The sequence below is a fragment of the Pseudophryne corroboree genome, chromosome 11 (genome assembly GCF_028390025.1).
Source record: "Pseudophryne corroboree isolate aPseCor3 chromosome 11, aPseCor3.hap2, whole genome shotgun sequence".
Lineage (NCBI taxonomy): Eukaryota > Metazoa > Chordata > Amphibia > Anura > Myobatrachidae > Pseudophryne > Pseudophryne corroboree.
Window position 1 is genome coordinate 155,471,146 of NC_086454.1, and position 20,415 is coordinate 155,491,560.

General features: G+C 47.0%; 1 long non-coding RNA gene across 1 annotated transcript; it reads right to left on the reverse strand.

Moving 5' to 3' along the window:
* Nucleotides 1-10,858: 10,858 nt before the first annotated feature.
* Nucleotides 10,859-15,638, reverse strand: LOC134970051 (uncharacterized). Its single transcript, XR_010189632.1, has 3 exons — nucleotides 15,508-15,638; nucleotides 14,945-15,032; nucleotides 10,859-11,995 (listed from the first exon to the last, which is right to left on the reverse strand). It is a non-coding gene; the product is annotated as an uncharacterized LOC134970051 (long non-coding RNA).
* Nucleotides 15,639-20,415: the final 4,777 nt, after the last annotated feature.

Sequence of the window (20,415 nt, forward strand, 5' to 3'; positions counted from 1 at the left end):
GCTGATAACTTGTCATCTGACATTGACACCCTAGATAAAGACAGTATGGTGTTGACCTTAGGTCACATCAAGGACACAGCACTATATATGAGAGAGGCTGCGAGAGATATTGGGCTTTTGGGTTCAAAAGCTAATGCCATGGCAGGTTCTGCTAGTAGGTCCCTGCGGACCCGTCAATGGACAGGTGATGCTGACTCGAAGAGACATATGGAGGCTTTACATTGCAAGGTATAGTTTTTATTTGGGGAGGGCCTCGCGGACCTGGTTTCCACAGCTACCGCGGGTAAGTCGTCTTTTTTGCCTTACGTTCCCCCACAGCAAAAGGAAACACCCCAATAACAGATGCAGTCCTTTCGGTCGCGTAAGTTCAGAAAGGGGCGTGGCTTTCTTTCCTCGCCAGAGGTAGAGGGAAAAGAACACCGGCTACGGCTAGTTCACAGGAAAAATGTCCTCCCCGGCCTCTACCAAATTCATCGAAGAGGTGCTTCCACACCGATTTTCAAAACGGCCTTGCCAGCTACTTCCCCGGTGAGGGAAATAGTTTTGGCTGCCATACTAAAGCTGTGTCAACAGCAAGTGATTATCATGGTTCCCCTAGTGCAACAGGGGAAAAAGTTTTATTCAATCCTATTTGTGGTCCCAAAGCCAGATGGCTCGGTCAGACCAATTCTTTTTTTTTAAACATTAGAATTTTTATTGAAGATTTTTCACACAGAAATGGGGAACAGAAAAAATAAGAATTTACTTACCGATAATTCTATTTCTCGGAGTCCGTAGTGGATGCTGGGGTTCCTGAAAGGACCATGGGGAATAGCGGCTCCGCAGGAGACAGGGCACAAAAGTAAAGCTTTCCGATCAGGTGGTGTGCACTGGCTCCTCCCCCTATGACCCTCCTCCAAGCCAGTTAGGTACTGTGCCCGGACGAGCGTACACAATAAGGGAGGAATTTTGAATCCCGGGTAAGACTCATACCAGCCACACCAATCACACCGTACAACTTGTGATCTAAACCCAGTTAACAGTATGATAACAGCGGAGCCTCTGAAAAGATGGCTCACAACAATAATAACCCGATTTTTGTAACTATGTACAAGTATTGCAGATAATCCGCACTTGGGATGGGCGCCCAGCATCCACTACGGACTCCGAGAAATAGAATTATCGGTAAGTAAATTCTTATTTTCTCTATCGTCCTAGTGGATGCTGGGGTTCCTGAAAGGACCATGGGGATTATACCAAAGCTCCCAAACGGGCGGGAGAGTGCGGATGACTCTGCAGCACCGAATGAGAGAACTCCAGGTCCTCCTTAGCCAGGGTATCAAATTTGTAGAATTTAGCAAACGTGTTTGCCCCTGACCAAGTAGCTGCTCGGCAAAGTTGTAAAGCCGAGACCCCTCGGGCAGCCGCCCAAGATGAGCCCACCTTCCTTGTGGAATGGGCATTTACATATTTTGGCTGTGGCAGGCCTGCCACAGAATGTGCAAGCTGAATTGTATTACACATCCAACTAGCAATAGTCTGCTTAGAAGCAAGAGCACCCAGTTTGTTGGGTGCATACAGGATAACAGCAAGTCAGTTTTCCTGACTCCAGCCGTCCTGGAACATATTTTCAGGGCCCTGACAACATCTAGCAACTTGGAGTCCTCCAAGTCCCTAGTAGGTGCAAGGCACCACAATAAGCTGGTTCAGGTGAAACACTGACACCACCTTAGGTAGAGAACTGGGGACGAGTCCGCAGCTCTGCCCTGTCCGAATGGACAAACAGATATGGGCTTTTTTGAGAAAAAAACCACCAATTTGACACTCGCCTGGTCCAGGCCAGGGCCAAGAGCATGGTCACTTTTCATGTGAGATGCTTCAAATCCACAGATTTGACTGGTTTTAAACCAATGTGATTTGAGGAATCCCAGAACTACGTTGAGATCCCACAGTGCCACTGGAGGCACAAAAGGGGGTTGTATATGCAATACTCCCTTGACAAACTTCTGGACTTCAGGAACTGAAGCCAATTCTTTCTGGAAGAAAATCGACAGGGCCGAAATTTGAACCTTAATGGACCCCAATTTGAGGCCCATAGACACTCCTGTTTGCAGGAAATGCAGGAAACGACCGAGTTGAAATTTCTTTGTGGGGCCTTCCTGGCCTCACACCACGCAACATATTTTCGCCACATGTGGTGATAATGTTGTGCGGTCACCTCCTTTCTGGCTTTGACCAGGGTAGGAATGACCTCTTCCGGAATGCCTTTTTCCCTTAGGATCCGGCTTTCCACCGCCATGCCGACAAACGCAGCTGCGGTAAGTCTTGGAACAGACATGGTACTTGCTGAAGCAAGTCCCTTCTTAGCGGCAGAGGCCATAAGACCTCTGTAAGCATCTCTTGAAGTTCCGGGTACCAAGTCCTTCTTGGCCAATCCGGAGCCATGAGTATAGTTCTTACTCCTCTACGTCTTATAATTCTCAGCACCTTAGGTATGAGAAGCAGAGGAGGGAACACATACACCGACTGGTACACCCACGGTGTTACCAGAACGTCCACAGCTATTGCCTGAGGGTCTCTTGACCTGGCGCAATACCTGTCCCGTTTTTTGTTCAGACGGGACGCCATCATGTCCACCTTTGGTATTTCCCAACGGTTTACAATCATGTGGAAAAAACTTCCCGATGAAGTTTCCACTCTCCCGGGTGGAGGTCGTGCCTGCTGAGGAAGTCTGCTTCCCAGTTTCCATTCCCGGGATGAAACACTGCTGACAGTGCTATCACATGATTTTCCGCCCAGCGAAAAGTCCTTGCAGTTTTTGCCATTGCCCTCCTGCTTCTTGTGTCGCCCTGTCTGTTTACGTGGGCGACTGCCGTGATGTTTTTCCCACTGGATCAATACCGGCTGACCTTGAAGCAGAGGTCTTGCTAAGCTTAGAGCATTATAAATTTACCCTTAGCTCCAGTATATTTATGTGGAGAAAAGTCTCCAGACTTGATCACACTCCCTGGAAATTTTTTCCTTGTGTGACTGCTCCCCAGCCTCTCGGGCTGGGCTCCGTGGTCACCAGCATCCAATCCTGAATGCCGAATCTGCGGCCCTCTAGAAGATGAGCACTCTATAACCACCACAGGAGAGACACCCTTGTCCTTGGATATAGGGTTATCCGCTGATGCATCTGAAGATGCGATCCGGACCATTTGTCCAGCAGATCCCACTGAAAAGTTCTTGCGTGAAATCTGCCGAATGGAATTGCTTCGTAGGAAGCCACCATTTTTACCAGGACCCTTGTGCAATGATGCACTGTTTTTAGGAGGTTCCTGACTAGCTCGTATAACTCCCTGGCTTTCTCTTCCGGGAGAAACACCTTTTTCTGGACTGTGTCCAGAATCATCCCTAGGCACAGCAGACGTGTCGTCGGGATCAGCTGCGATTTTGGAATATTTAGAATCCACCCGTGCTGTTGTAGCAGTATCCGAGATAGTGCTACTCCGACCTCCAACTGTTCCCTGGACTATGCCCTTATCAGGAGATCGTCCAAGTAAGGGATAATTAAGACGCCTTTTCTTCGAAGAAGAATCATCATTTCGGCCATTACCTTGGTAAAGACCCGGGGTGCCGTGGACAATCCAAACGGCAGCGTCTGAAACTGATAGTGACAGTTCTGCACCACGAACCTGAGGTACCCTTAGTGAGAAGGGCAAATTTGGGACATAGAGGTAAGCATCCCTGATGTCCCGGGACACTATATAGTCCCCTTCTTCCTGGTTCGTTATCACTGCTCTGAGTGACTCCATCTTGATTTGAACCTTTGTAAGTGTTCAAAAAAATTTTTAGAATAAGTCTCACCTAGCCTTCTGGCTACAGTACCACAATATAGTGTGGAATAATACCCCTTTTCTTGTAGTAGGAGGGGTAATTTAATTATCACCTGCTGGGAATACAGCTTGTGAATTTTCTCCCATACTGCCTCCTTGTCGGAGGGAGACCTTGGTAAAGCAGACTTCAGGAGCCTGCGAAGGGGAAACGTCTCGACATTCCAATCTGTACCCCTGGGATACTACTTGTAGGATCCAGGGGTCCTGTACGGTCTCAGCGCCATGCTGAGAACTTGTCCGAAGCGGTGGAACGCTTCTGTTCCTGGGAATGGGCTGCCTGCTGCAGTCTTCTTCCCTTTCCTCTATCCCTGGGCAGATATGATCTTATAGGGACGAAAGGACTGAGGCTGAAAAGACGGTGTCTTTTTCTGCAGAGATGTGACTTAGGGTAAAAACGGCGGATTTTCCAGCAGTTGCCGTGGCCACCAGGTCCGATGGACCGACCCCAAATAACTCCTCTTCCTTTATACGGCAATACACCTTTGTGCCGTTTGGAATCTGCATCACCTGACCACTGTCGTGTCCATAACATCTTCTGGCAGATATGGACATCACATTTACTCTTGATGCCAGAGTGCAAATATCCCTCTGTGCATCTCGCATATATAGAAATGCATCCTTTAAATGCTCTATAGTCAATAAAATACTGTCCCTGTCAAGGGTATCAATATTTTTAGTCAGGGAATCCGACCAAGCCACCCCAGCTCTGCACATCCAGGCTGAGGCGATCGCTGGTCGCAGTATAACACCAGTATGTGTGTATATACTTTTTATGATATTTTCCAGCCTCCTGTCAGCTGGTCCTTGAGGACGGCCCTATCTATAGACGGTACCGCCACTTGTTTTGATAAGCGTGTGAGCGCCTTATCCACCCTAAGGGGTGTTTCCCAACGCGCCCTAACTTCTGGCGGGAAAGGGTATACCGCCCATAATTTTCTATCGGGGGGAACCCACGCATCATCACACACTTTATTTAATTTATCTGATTCAGGAAAAACTACGGTAGTTTTTTCACATCCCACATAATACCCTCTTTTGTGGTACTTGTAGTATCAGAAATATGTAACACCTCCTTCATTGCCTTTAACGTGTGGCCCTAATAAGTGTCCCTGTCTGTGTCTGTGTCGACCGACTAAAGTAAACGGGCGTTTTAAAACCCCTGACGGTGTTTTTGAGACGTCTGGACCGGTACTAATTGTTTGTCGGCCGTCTCATGTCGTCAACCGACCTTGCAGCGTGTTGACATTATCACGTAATTTCCTAAATAAGCCATCCATTCCGGTGTCGACTCCCTAGAGAGTGACATCACCATTACAGGCAATTGCTCCGCCTCCTCACCAACATCGTCCTCATACATGTCGACACACACGTATCGACACACAGCACACACACAGGGAATGCTCTGATAGAGGACAGGACCCACTAGCCCTTTGGAGAGACAGAGGGAGAGTTTACCAGCACACACCAAAAACGCTATAATTATATAGGGACAACCTTATATAAGTGTTTTCCCTTATAGCATCTTTTTTATATATTTCTAACGCCAATTTAGTGCCCCCCCTCTCTGTTTTAACCCTGTTTCTGTAGTGCAGTGCAGGGGAGAGCCTGGGAGCCTTCCCTCCAGCCTTTCTGTGAGGGAAAATGGCGCTGTGTGCTGAGGAGATAGGCCCCGCCCCTTTTTCGGCGGCCTCGTCTCCCGCTCTTAACGGATTCTGGCAGGGGTTAAATATCTCCATATAGCCTCCGGAGGCTATATGTGAGGTATTTTTAGCCAAAATAGGTATTCATTTGCCTCCCAGGGCGCCCCCCTCCCAGCGCCCTGCACCCTCAGTGACTGCCGTGTGAAGTGTGCTGAGAGGAAAATGGCGCACAGCTGCAGTGCTGTGCGCTACCTTTAGAAGACTGAGGAGTCTTCTGCCGCCGATTCTGGACCTCTTCTTACTTCAGCATCTGCAAGGGGGCCGGCGGCAAGGCTCCGGTGACCATCCAGGCTGTACCTGTGATCGTCCCTCTGGAGCTGATGTCCAGTAGCCAAGAAGCCAATCCATCCTGCACGCAGGTGAGTTCACTTCTTCTCCCCTAAGTCCCTCGTTGCAGTGATCCTGTTGCCAGCAGGACTCACTGTAAAATAAAAAACCTAAGCTAAACTTTTCTAAGCAGCTCTTTAGGAGAGCCACCTAGATTGCACCCTTCTCGGCCGGGCACAAAAATCTAACTGGCTTGGAGGAGGGTCATAGGGGGAGGAGCCAGTGCACACCACCTGATCGGAAAGCTTTACTTTTTGTGCCCTGTCTCCTGCGGAGCCGCTATTCCCCATGGTCCTTTCAGGAACCCCAGCATCCACTAGGACGATAGAGAAAAGAGAATAGGGGAAGTCCGGAATGGTTACCATAATCAAAGCACTTGTAACGCACAGTTGGATGGATATACAGTTGGTTACATTAGGCGTTCAGAATCAAAAAGAAGAAACACAAAAAAGAGGCTTAGCACAATCAAACACCAAGAAAAAAATAAAATAAATAAAAATCGTCTGATATCACAACATTCTTACAGAGGTCAATCCAGGTGGGGTGAAGCACAGATAAAGCAATTGGAGAGCTATAGACGGGTTAGCCTGCCTTCTCTCCCCCTATAGTCGGACCAACCTAACCATTTCAGGTGAATAGAATTTGCTGAGGAAGAGTATTTAGCTTCCGCTGTTTCAAAAATAAAATGTTTGTGAATCTTATTTTGAGGTCAGACCAATTCTGAATCTAAAATCTCTAAACCTATATTTAAAGAGGTTCAAATTCAAGATGGAATCTCTCAGGGCAGGGATATCCAGCCTGGAAAGGGGGGGTTTTATAGTGTCACTAGACATAAAGGATGCATACCTTCATGTCCCCATATATCCTCCTCATCGGGCGTACCTAAGATTCGTTGTACAGGATTGTCATTACCAGTTTCAGATGTTGCCGTTTGGGCTTTCCACGGCCCCAAAAATTTTCACCACGGTAATGGCGGAAATGGTGGTGATCCTGCGCAAGCAAGGGGTCACAATTATCACATACTTGGATGATCTCCTGATAAAAGCGTGTTCAAGGGAACAGTTATTAAAAAGCGTGTCTCTCTCCCTGAGAGTACTACAACAACACAGCTGGGTTCTAAATCTACCAAAGTCGCAGTTGGTTCCGACAGCGCGGCTGTCTTTTTTGGGCATGATTCTGGATACGGAAAAACAAAGGGTTTTTCTCCCAGTGGAAAAAGCCCAGGAACTCCAGAACATGATCAAAGACCTGTTAAAGCCAAAAAGAGTGTCAGTACATCAATGCACTCGAGTATTGGGAAAGATGGTGGCGGCCTACGAGGCCATTCCATTCGGCAGGTTCCATGCAAGGACTTTTCAGTGGGACCTTCTGGACAATTGGTCAGGGTCCCATCTGCAGATACATCGGAAGATAACCCTGTCCTCCAGGGCCAGGGTCTCTCTCTCCTGTGGTGGCTCCAGAGTACTCTCCTTCTAGAGGGTCGCAGGTTCGGCATTCAAGATTGGGTTCTTGTGACCACGGACGCGAGCCTCCGAGGATGGGGAGCAGTCACACAGGAAAACAATTTTCAGGGAATATGGTCAAGCCAGGAGGCTTGTCTTCACATCAATGTGCTGGAATTAAGGGCCATATACAACAGCCTTCGACAGGCAGAGAATCTTCTTCGCAACCTACCTCTTCTGATACAGTCAGACAACGTCAAAGCCGTGGCGCATGTAAACCGCCAGGGCGGGACAAGAACCAGAGCAGCAAAGGCAGAAGCCACCAGGATTCTTCGCTGGGCGGAAAATCATGTAAGCGCTCTGTCAGTGGTCTTCATTCCGGGAGTAGACAACTGGGAAGCAGACTTCCTCAGCAGACACGATCTCCATCCAGGAGAGTGGGGACTTCATCAAGAAGTCTTTGCAGAGGTGACAAGTCGTTGGGGACTTCCTCAAATAGACATGATGGCGTCAAGCCTCAACAGAAAGCTTCGGACGTATTGTTCCAGGTCAAGGGACCCTCAGGCAGTGGCAGTGGATGCCCTGGTGACACCGTGGGTGTTTCAGTCGGTCTCTGTGTTCCCTCCACTTCCTCTCATCAAGGATATTGAGAATCACAAGACGAACACGAGTGCAGACAATACTCGTTCCAGATTGGCCTCGAAGGGCCTGGTATTAAGATCTTCAGGAAATGATCTCAAAAGATCCGTGGCCTCTTCCTCTCAGGGAGGACCTGTTACTACAGGGGCCCTGTGTGTTCCAAGACTCACCACGGTTATGTTTGACGGCATGGCGGTTGAACACCAAATCCTAGCTAGGAAAGGTATTCCGGATGAAGTTGTCCCTACTCTTATTACAGCTAGGAAGGAGGTAACGGCGATACACTATCACGGTATCTGGAGAAAATATGTGTCTTGGTGTTAAGCCAAGAATGCCCTACGGATGATTTTCAACTGGGTAGTTTTCTCCATTTTCTGCAGTCAGGTGTGGATATGGGCCTGAAGTTAGGCTCCATTAAGGTGCAGATTTCGGCCTTATCTATATTCTTTCAGAAGGAATTGGCTTCTCTCCCAGAAGTCCAGACTTTTGTAAAGGGAGAGTTGCACATCCAACCTCCTTTTGTGCCTCCGGTGGCACCGTGGGGCCTTAACGTGGTGTTACAGTGCCTTAAATCACACTGGTTTGAACCTCTTCAAACGGTTGAGTTAAAATTTCTCAATTGGAAAGTGGTCATGTTATTGGCCTTGGCATCTGCAAGGCGGGTGTCCGAATTGTCTTACAAGAGCCCCTATCTGATTTTCCATGCGGATAGAGCAGAGTTGAGGACTCGTCCTCATTTTCTGCCTAAAGTGGTTTCGTCATTTCATATGAACCAATCTATTGTGGTGCCTGTGGCTACGGGGGCCTTGGAGGATTCCAAGTCCCTTGATGTAGTCAGGGCCTTAAAAATTTATATAGCCAGAACGGCTAGGGTTAGGAAAACAGAAGCACTGTTTGTCCTGTATGCAACCAACAAGGTTGGCGCTCCTGCGTCTAAGCAGACTATTGCTCGCTGGATCTGTGACACGATTCCTCGGGCTCATTCTACGGCTGGTTTGCCGGTTCCAAAATTCGGTAAAGGCCCCTTCCACAAGGAAGGTGGGCTCTACTTGGGCGGCTGCCTGAGACGTCTCGGCATTACAGCTTTGCCGAGCTGCTACTTGGTCGGGTTCAAACACTTTTTCAAAATTCTACAAGTTTGATACCCTGGCTGATGAGGACCTCATGTTTGCTCAATCGGTGCTGCAGAGTCATCCGCACTCTCCCGCCCGGTCTGGAGCTTTGGTATAATCCCCATGGTCCTTACGGAGTCCCCAGCATCCTCTAGGACGTAAGAGAAAATTAGATTTTAAAACCTACCGGTAAATCTTTTTCTCCTAGTCCGTAGAGGATGCTGGGCACCCGTCCCAGTGCGGACAAATTCTGCAAGGCTTGTATATAGTTGTTGCTTACATAAGGGTTATGTTACAGTTGAGATCAGTCTTTGGCTGATGCTGTTTGGTTCATACTGTTAACTGGTTTGGTTCATGTTGTACGGTATGTATGGTGTGGGCTGGTATGTATCTTGCCCTTAGATTAACAAAAATCCTTTCCTCGTACTGTCAGTCTCCGCTGGGCACAGTCCTAACAGGTCTGGAGGATGGGCATAGAGGGAAAAGCCAGTGCACACCCATTCTAAAGTCTTTACAGTGCCCATGTCTCCTGCGGAGCCGTCTATACCCCATGGTCCTTACGGAGTCCCCAGCATCCTCTACGGACTAGGAGAAAAAGATTTACCGGTAGGTTTAAAATCTAATTTTCTCTTACGTCGTAGACGATGCTGGGGACTCCATAAGGACCATGGGGATATTATTTATATCTGGGATGTAGGGTCTGGGATTTTGGGAGCAGCACTATTCCGGCTGCAGATTTAGCTCCCAAATATTTAAATGGTCACCAAGTCCCAGGGAGGGGATCAGTATGAGATCCTGGAGCCCAACAGCCGGAATTCCGGCGGCGAGCACAGCGTCGCTACGCTCGCCACACTTCGGGCCTGGTGGCGACCTTCGGTTGCCACAGGTCTCTATTCCCCTCCAGGTGGTTGCGCGGATCACCACCGAATAGGGGTTTCCAGCCGGCAGTCAGGACTCCGACTGCCGATATTTCAGCTGGTGTCGGGATTCCGGTGTCCGTATCCTGACCGCCAGGATCCCGACAGGTGGTCAATTGACTGCCGCCCCCGGGGAGATACAGTATCTAACAAAGCTTGGAGAGAGATAGGAGCTGATTGGTTGGTACTTTATCTTTCTCCAAGCTTTGATAAATCCCCACCCTCCTTCCTCCAGATATCGACCAAATAAATAACGACACGATTGCATGCAAATAACACAATGAACCATATCAGTTTTTTGGCCATGATGAGAAGGTTTAATGTTTTATATACACAAACACATATCCATACATAGGCCCTCATTCCGAGTCGTTCGCTCGGTATTTTTCATCGCATCGCAGTGAAATTCCGCTTAGTGCGCATGCGCAATATTCGCACTGCGACTGCGCCAAGTATCTTTGCTATGAAGATAGTATTTTTACTCACGGCTTTTTCATCGCTCCGGCGATCGTAATGTGATTGACAGGAAATGGGTGTTACTGGGCGGAAACAGGCCGTTTTATGGGAGTGTGGCTGAAAACGCTACCGTTTCCGGAAAAAACGCAGGAGTGGCCGGAGAAACGGGGGAGTGGTTGGGCGAACGCTGGGTGTGTTTGTGACGTCAAACCAGGAACGACAAGCACTGAACTGATCGCACAGGCAGAGTAAGTCTGGAGCTACTCAGAAACTGCTAAGTAGTTTGTGAGCGCAATATTGCGAATACATCGGTCGCAATTTTAAGATGCTAAGATACACTCCCAGTAGGCGGCGGCTTAGCGTGTGTAACTCTGCTAAATTCGCCTTGCGACCGATCAACTCGGAATGAGGGCCATAGTCAATTTCCATTCAGTATAGTTGTTCCTAGCCAAGCAGACACAAGTAATATTATAATTCATAAACCAAACACTGTAATATTAAGATCAAATACTGTCAGTACATGCATCAAGCCACATGCAATGTAGAGTGCAGCCTAGGGGGCGACACTTGTCAGGGAACGGCACATTACTGTAGTGCCTAGGGGAGCACTGCCCCCTAAACCACACCTGTATGAAGGTAGAGTAAGACAGTGGTATAACTTGGGCACTAGGAGCATGAGATGCAAGTAGGGGTAGTTCTGAATGGAATTGGTCATCAATGGAATCATCCAATAATAATACATAACAACCAAACCTGGTTTTGCTACGAAAAATAAAATAAAAAAATGCCCCTTTTAATCTCGCGGCTATAACACTGAAGTCTCTGCACTTTCCGTAACTTGAAGGCCATTATATTTGTCCATATATGTCCTTCAGCATTGCCCGTCTGTGCACATTTATGATACACAACATTCCACCTCTGAATTCAAGGCAGATACGCTTACTCTACCTCCGCCCACACGCATGCCAGTACCCAAAACTCGTGCGTTAAGCCCTTCCTCTCCAACTCCAAACCCAGTGTCAAACCCTAGTCCAAGTTTACCTTTGAGAGGTCCAGCCGAGGCAGAGACACTAAGTACCTCTGCCTTGGCCATAGCCCTAACTCCGCTGGAATCAGCTTTGACGCCAGCCGATGCGCTGAGAGCGGTGACCTCAGAAGAACATGGAGGCACATTAATCGTTACAGGACCCCATTCAACCTCACAGGGATCAGTAGAGACAGAGATACTTGATAATTCTGCCCCAACCATGGCCTCTGCTTCCAGGTCCCTCACACTGAATTTTGCACCAGCTGATACATTAGCAACTTTGCTTTGGAGTCCAACACCTTCTCTATGCACCCTGACCCTCCCTACCCCAACCTCTGCTCTGGCTCCAGCTTCAAATGTATCATTGTAGGCATCAAACTCATCATAAATTTCGTCTACACATTCATATTCCTTGTAGAAGTCAGGGTCAGTCCCAGATATCCTGAACGCCATCTGTGCAGAGAACTGGTCTTCTGGCTTTTGTGTTCCGTAATATGTACAAAGTTGTTTCTTTTATTCTGTAAAGAAACACAAATGATCAAATTATGTGTATGTCTAACTACTAGCAACTAATTATATACAACAACCAGAGACATATCCAAATACAAAGACAGATGAGACAATTACCTCGCCCTTCCTACTAATACACAGACATCAGGACACACTGACATCTCTCTGCCGTCTAATACACAGTCATCAAGGATGCAATGACCTCTCCCTTCCCCCTAATACACAGTCATCAGGGAACTGATCTCTTCGCAGTCAGGACATACCTACCAATTCTTTCCTCTTAATACACAGGGACCACCAGGACCAACTTAAAAACTTTGTAGGCCCTGGGTAAAGCAATGTACTAGGGCCCCTACACACCCATTTACAGGAATAAAATGTATAACGCATGCCTTCTACAGTCCTGTCTCTCCACATGCTTCCATACGGCGAATGGCTGTCAGCACTGATTGGTGCAGCCATCCACCAATCAGCATGCTGATAGCCATTCACTGTCTGGCTGCAGGCTGGGAGGTGGGTGGAGAATGCTGCTTAGCAATTCTGATTGTATGTAATCCGCAATCCGAGCAGCCAGGCAGCATTCTCTACCCACCTCCCAAGACGCTCCGGAGGCACCAGCTTGAAGGCCCTTAGAATTGTGGAGCCCTGGGCAGCTGCCCAGTGTGCCCATATGTTAAGATGGTCTGGCTGACCTCTCCTCTTAATGCACAAACACAAGGTCACACTGATCTTTCCTCCTAATACACGGGGCAAAGATGACGCAATTCTCCACAAATCTGGACATGAAGCACCCATACTCCAAACGTCACTGGGGAAGTGAGTGGGATTCGGTAAGTTAGTCTATATTTCAGGACAAGCGAGAAAAACATGCGAGTCTCCCAAACATTGCGGGAGAATAGAAAGTAGGAGTAATAGGAGTAATAGGTCTAGTACAGGGCCAGAGTGAAGGTACTGGGTGATCTATACAAAGCTTATTGGTTTCTGCCTAAACCTGCCATATCTCTATCATGTGGATGTGTTATCTGCACAACCAATCAGATTCTAGCTATCATTTATCTAGTATGTTCCATAAAGTGATAGCGACAGTAGCATCTGCTGGGTTGCTATGGGAAACTTCTCTGCTTGTCCTCTTAAGGTGTGTAGCAGGAGGCATTTTCTGCTAATGGAACTGAAACATAATAGCCTAGTTCTGCATTCCACATTCCCAGCCGTTTGCCGACACGGAGGAGCAACAACCGCGGCTTTTGACGGTAACAAGCCGCTGGCTGTGGCACCTAAATGTTAGCAGCTGATTAGGACACTGCATTAGTAACAGTTTGGGTCAGTTGGACCTTTTTGTGCTTATCTCTGGCCTATGGCTACTGGGCGGTTATGGTAGTAGTGCAGGGAACTGCCCTATCTTGTAGGAGTGCCACAGGCATTTATCTTCAGCTCCGTACGGTTGTGTGTTGTGGGGCACGGAAGCTACAGATGTGTACTTTCTTCCAGTTGCTTCAATTGCACAAAATAGCCCCTCTAGGTCCCAGGCGACTCAGCCAGACCAGTCATCTTCTCCAAATGCAAGTCAATTGAAACACACTGAAGCAACAAGACTACATTGCTAGCTTACACTGATCAGTGTGACGTGCGACACTTGCACATCTGTGTACGACTGAGTCTGACCCTGTATACAAAGTGATGTAACGCATGACAGTCAGACAGAGCATCTCCTGCCGTATAGTCTTGCACCTGGCATAGGGTTGGCCCATACAATTGACTGTTGAAGCAAATGGCATAAAAACAACGGATGGCGCGACCTGCCGTTTCATGGACCCCCGCTACAGCATTATGAATTCTTACATTAGCATAAATGAGTAAGTCTGGCTTCAGCTACTGCAGACACATCATGGGACCCAGAATCAGACACTCAGGGTATTAACACCCTGACACCCCTGGAGCCCAGGAGTAGACTGGCACACAAGTGTTCAGGGGAAAATCCTGGTGATTCCCACTGCCTGAGGCCCCCACCTCCTCTTTTAAGTGTCAGGCTCCAGACCATGTACTCAAATTATATATAGTTACTCTACTAGAGGCTCAGTAATTGGGTGGAGCAGGAGCATGGATAATACTCGGGCGTTTGCTTCATTTCTATGGAAGCTATATAAAAAGTAGTCATCCTGCCAATCAAAGTGGGCAGCCCTGATATACCCCTCTCCCCTCCTTTATAAAGGGCAGGCCGTCTATGGCCTCTTTAATTATTGGCCAAGTCCCTCTGTTGCAGCTGGCCACACCCATTAATCATTGGCCTCTACCACTGCATTCCGTGGTTGGCGCTTCATGCCCGAGTCTAACACTGTTGACGCCATACTGTAATTGGCATAGAAGTCATGGTAATATACATGCCCGGGAAACGGGTGTTTATACATGAAGCACGAATTGCTGTAACTCATGAATAAACACAACACGGGGAAGAAGTGCGGCCGCTGTGCACCTGACAATATAGAATAAGGACAAAAATATGTAAACAATTTAATAGCCAGCATTAGATTACTATGCAGAGCAATATATAAATAAGTCATTGGCAAAAAAAAAAAAATGAAACCTGTAAAAACCACAGTGGTATGTATTCAGAAATGTATACAGTCAGACTGGAGTTCTGTGACCAGGTGTGAATATGTGCAGCAATAATGGTAGTTCTGAGTTACCGTAATTAATGAGCACATTGATTCAGATGTAACCAAGTTACGCCGAGTCAGTGTAGGATAAGCAGGGATATAAGGACATAAGTTCACGACCAAGTGGTTAATGAACTCTCAGCGGCTGAGTGGAGAGATAATTATTACCAGGATAGGTATTTGTTACTGTTTAGTTAATCCATGTATCAGTTTTCAGGGAGTGGCCTTAGGTGTATGGCTGCACCCCGTTATTTTTATACCCCTACAAAGCACCGCACATCTGTGTGTAATACTGTAACTCACCTTCTTCCCAGGCACAGCACCCTACTTCTGCCAACACCCAGGCTGCAACGTTACAGATCTGGTTATACCAAGAGGACACCTTATACACCTGCAATATATAATACACATCTCTGTAGTGTTCCATAAACATTAACATTCCTTCCTCCTTGTTACACTCAGCCTCCCCCTGAAACGCGTGGTGTTTGCCCAACAGAAAACAGACCTGGATTAACTGTCAGACCTCTGCCAACTACTGTACAATGTCATCAGATTGACAGACACAACAGGTATAAAGCAGACCATTAATGTAGAATTTATGACGCGAGATTGGCGAAGACATTTCATCCCACCCTACCTCCCACCACATACACTTTAGGGAGTACCTGGAGGACGGTAAAGCAGAGGTTTTAAGATTTCTATGGGTACTCAGTAACAAGCCTGCAGGACAGTAAGCTTTAGCACATTTTTGGGGTGCCAGTAGGTACTACGTTCAAGGTAGAGAAATTAAAGGACGCGATTTCCCTGAAAGTAAAGTTTAAGCGTTCCAAGCATGGTTCAGGTGTGAGACGGAGTTACAGACTTACCCCCAGAGCGTAGAGATCCCAAAGACTTGGCACGTCACAGGACGTTGTGTCTCTCCTGCATACAGACTCCCAGCTCTGGTGCTCTTCCCCTGTTTATAAAGAACCCAGGGGCCGGCAGTGGGGAATAAAAATTCCCTGCAAAAGGAAAAGTGAAACAAGGATCATAAACAGATTTGACCAAGGTCAACTGAATACTTTGTTTCGCTTTGTTACCTTTCTCATACTGTATATGTTACAAGGGTGGTGTAGCGCGTCAGTTCAAGGAAAGTTTATTCAACAGGAGAAAAAAGGATTATATTTATTGGGGGCTCAGTGATATCTAGACTGTGTGTGTACATTATAGAGAGGCAGCGGCTGGGGAACCAAAGCCAGGTCATCCACAAGGCAACTTAAACTATCACCTAGGGCCCAGTGGACACTTAGGATCCCAGATTTCTTACGTTTCTAATGCCTTTTTTTATTTGTACAAGACGCTCCAGGGGAACCAGCTTGAAGGCCTTTAGAATCGTGGAGCCCTGGGCAACTGCCCAGTGTGCCCACCCGTTAAGATGGTCCGGCTGACCTCTCCTCTTAATCCACAAACATCAGGTACACTGATCTTTCCTCCTAATACACAGGGCAAAGATGACGCAATTCTCCACAAATCTGGACATGAAGCACCCATACTCCAAACGTCACTGGGGAAGTGAGTGGGATCCGGGAAGTTAGTCTATATTCCAGGACAAGGGAGAAAAATCTGCCAGTCTCCAAGACATTACGGGAGAATGGGAAGTACAAGAAATATTGGTTTCTGCCTAAATCTGCCATGTCTTGTTATCTGCACAACCAATCAGATTCTAGATATAGTTTATGTACAGTAGTATGTTCCATAAAGTGATAGCGACAGTAGCATCTAATTGGTTGCTATGGGAAACTTCTCTTAAGGTGTGTAGCAGTAGCATTTTCTGCTATTGGAACTGAAACATAATAGCCCAGCTCTGCATTCCGCATTCCCAGCCGTTTGCCGACACGGAGGAGCAACAACCGCAGCTTTAGACGGTAACAAGCCGCTGGCTGTTGCACCTTAATGTTAGCAGCTGATTAGGACACTGCATTAGTACCAATTTGGGTCAGTTGGACATTTTTTTGCTTATCTCTGGCCTATGGCTACTGGGCAGTGACAGTGTAAGCGCAGGGAAGTGCCCTATCTTGTGGGGGTGTCATAGGCACCTATCCTAAGCTCCGTGCAATTCTATGTTGTGCGTCTGGGGCACAGATGCTACAGATATGTCCTTTTTTCCAGTTGCTTCACTCGCACAAAATAGACCCTCTAGGTGCCAGGCGACTCAGCCATTACATCTCGCCCTAAGGGGGTATTCAATTAGTGCCATTTTTTCGACCAATCGAAAAAACTGCACTTTTTGCCCGTTTTTTAGGTCGAGTTTACTTTCGACCTATTCAAGGCCTGTGCCGTTTTCTTGACTGGTCGAAAAATCCGGCACTGGCGAAAAGCCCGTGTATCGGCGAATTTGCCACTGATACACGTGTTTTGGCAAATTCATGGGCATATTTGCATGTTTTTGGCGCAATGTTTGACGATGCTGATTTGCAAAAAAAAAGTGAAATGGCATGGGTAAAAATGGATTCAATTGGTTGAAAATGATCGCAATTGAATACCCTGTGTCAAATTAGTGTCATTTTTTCGAACCAGTCGAAAAACTGCACTTAATTCAAAACTCTAAGTGTTTTATCACCCTGACACCATACTGTAATTGGCATGTAAGTCATGGTCAATAAATGGGAGGTTTATAGATAAAACATGGAATTACTGTAATCACTGGCGTATTTTTAATGGGTGCAGTGTGTGCGATGCACACGTGCCCCTGAACCCAGGGGGGACCCACAATGTACATGCTGCACCCATTTCTTGAATACTTACCCGTCCGGAGTCCTGCGCTGACGGCAGCAGCGCTGCAGAAATCACAGAAAATAGCATGGCGCCCATTTTCCCACCGTTTTGTGCATGCGCAGTAGAGAAATCGAAAAGAATATGGCCACCGCGCCATTTCCCCAGAGATCTGCGCATGTGAGTCTCAAGGGCCCTACACACTCACCAATCCGCCGTCGAGCTGCCCGACGGCGGATATGGGTGACACAGCGGCGGGGGGAGAGAAGTTTCTTCACTCCCCCGTCACCCAGCTCCAAATGCAGGCTAATATTGACAATCTCATCCATACTGGCCTGCATGCATAAGCCACGGGGCACCAATGATTAACGAGCGCAGTGTCGCACATCGTTAATCGTCAGTGCCCCGTCGCTTATGCGCTTATGATTATATTGCACGGATGTGTCAATAATCGCATGCAGGAACAGAGCTTGCAAGAAAGCGATGTCACTTTGCAGCACTGTAGGGGAATTTTCGCCATGTCGACCACCCCCCTATTGTGACTTCCCACCCCCCTTTGTCGCATACTTTCCCGGTGATCAGCGCGCTCCTGCGGCTCCGGTAATGTGATCTCCTGCACTGTGACCGGGTAGCAGTTGATTTACTGACGATTTGAAATGTTGGCATTTCAAATGACGGTATTCGGACTATGTCGGCATTTTGACCATTTCGGCATAATGAATGTCGGAATTTTGACTGTGTCTGTATTTTGACTGTCGGTCAATGGCTGTCGGGATTATGACTGTCGGTATTGTGAAAGCCCCAGAGAGGTCGAGAAAGGATCTGGAATGGGTTCTGATGGCGAGGACGGATTTGTAGAATTCCAAGAGCAACACATCACTCGAGCAAAGGCGAGTATCAGAAAACGATCTGGTAGTCAGGGAGCTCGGAGGCACTGTGAAGGGTTATTGGCTGAGGAAAATTGCATTTGTAAGAATTGTGAGAACATAGTTGAGGATGGGTGCATCCAGAGATGTCAGTCCAGCCTTAATATCAACATGGACCGTCATCCATTGAGAGATTACCACTCACTAGTGGGTAAGGTTTTAAACCAAACAGAATGCTGGTTGTGCTCACAAGTACCTCAAGGTCAGAGCAAGTCAGGATTAGTACCGTACCCTTTAGCAATAGATGAGGTACTCGAATTACGGGGTGGGAGACCGGTGGACAAGAAATTTAATATTTCCTAGTTTGAAGCTCCACCAGTATCATGTAGATAGATCCTTATTATGTTTCAACATTTCCAATTTCCGAAAACCAGGAAATTGGGAGGTGACATGGAATAACCAGACCATGGCCTTTTCACACAGAGCTGATAGGATACACATAGACTCTGAACTTGTACGCCAAATAGCCAACAGTGGAAGGTATTTTCGGTATAGGTATACTCGAGGAAGCAAGACCATGTGGGTTGGAGAAGTATCACCAGGGTACTGTGCTCATATCATCCAGCCTGATACTTGTACTGAGCAGATGGGAGAACTAGGGATTGAGTTTTTCACTTGGAAAGTTTGTAATATGGTAATGTCATATTCTGTCCCGTATGTTCTCCCCGGTGATGCCTATTTCATATGTGGGAGGAAGGCGTATAAGTGGCTTGCCCCGAACTCAGAGGGATTGTGTTATGTTGGAAGAGTGTTACCAGAGGTCATGACCACAACCCATGATAAGATGAAAGACGTTCACCGCAGTGCTCAGGCTCCTTATACTCATACTCACTATGAACACATCGTTAAGAGACACCTCTTAGATAGGACAGAGCTTGTAGCCTCTCATTTGATCCACGAATCCACCGGGATTCAATTCCTTCTCGCATTAGACATCACCCGTACTGCCAGAGGAATTATAAATTATAGGTATATCCATGCGCTAGCGAACTTGATAGATAATATCACTGAGATGTATGACGACACCTTCAGGTATACGAGTAGGGAGTTGCAAGCTTACAAGACAGAACTGATCCAGCATAGGATGGTCCTTAATTATATCACAGCTGTGACGGGTGGGTACTGTGTCACTTTGGCAACTCAATATGGTGTGAAGTGCTGCACGTATATTACAAACACCACTGACGACCCCACGGAGATTATCAATCAAAAGATGGATGATATCTTGCAGTTGAAGTGGGAGTTCCAAGGGAGACATAACCTTACCCTGACTGCTGTGAGTAATGAACTGACCGGCTGGGTCTCATCGTTGAACCCACGAAATTGGTTCTCAGGATTAGGAGAGTGGGCTCAAAATGTTATTATAAGTGTGGGAAAGTTTCTCCTTTGTATCTTGGGAGTCATCATAATTATTGGTTTGATATTTAGGTGTGTTAGAATTCTGATGCGGCGCAAGCACGGCACAAATTTGATGAGTTTAAGGAGCGAGGGCATTGTTACAGCAGCAGATTTAATTTACGACCCATCCATAGAGACAATGTTATGATAACGATTGCAAATGAATTCCATGGCCTGTTTCTTTCACCCGTTTTTCCTTTGTCTCCCCCTTTGCCCAAATACACCGATCCGGAAAAGACATCGACCCTACCCAAGAACGATTATGAAAATGTTATGTGAACGTATTTTAGATATGTGTCTTATCTTCATCTCTACAACCTTCAGTTAATGACACACATAGTCGACAGGTGATATCCACATGTACTAGCACTCACATATGTTCCCCCTCCATGTATCATCGACTAAATGTACACCCCATTTGTTGGAACAAGAAGCCGAAAAGAGCTCGGTAGTGTTTGTTGGCCCACTTACAGACCCTTGATACGGGATAAGAAGGATTTAATGTATACTTCGCAATACTTCGAAGCTTATCTAGAACATATACGGCACGATGATACATGCCCCTCAGACATGGATTCATACATACATGCTTTTTACTATCCCACTAGGTCATACATTTCCCGCCTACAACTCTCCACCTACCATCCAATCATCTGTAGATATTGTATTGTATATTTTTCTGTTTAGTGTTTAGATAGT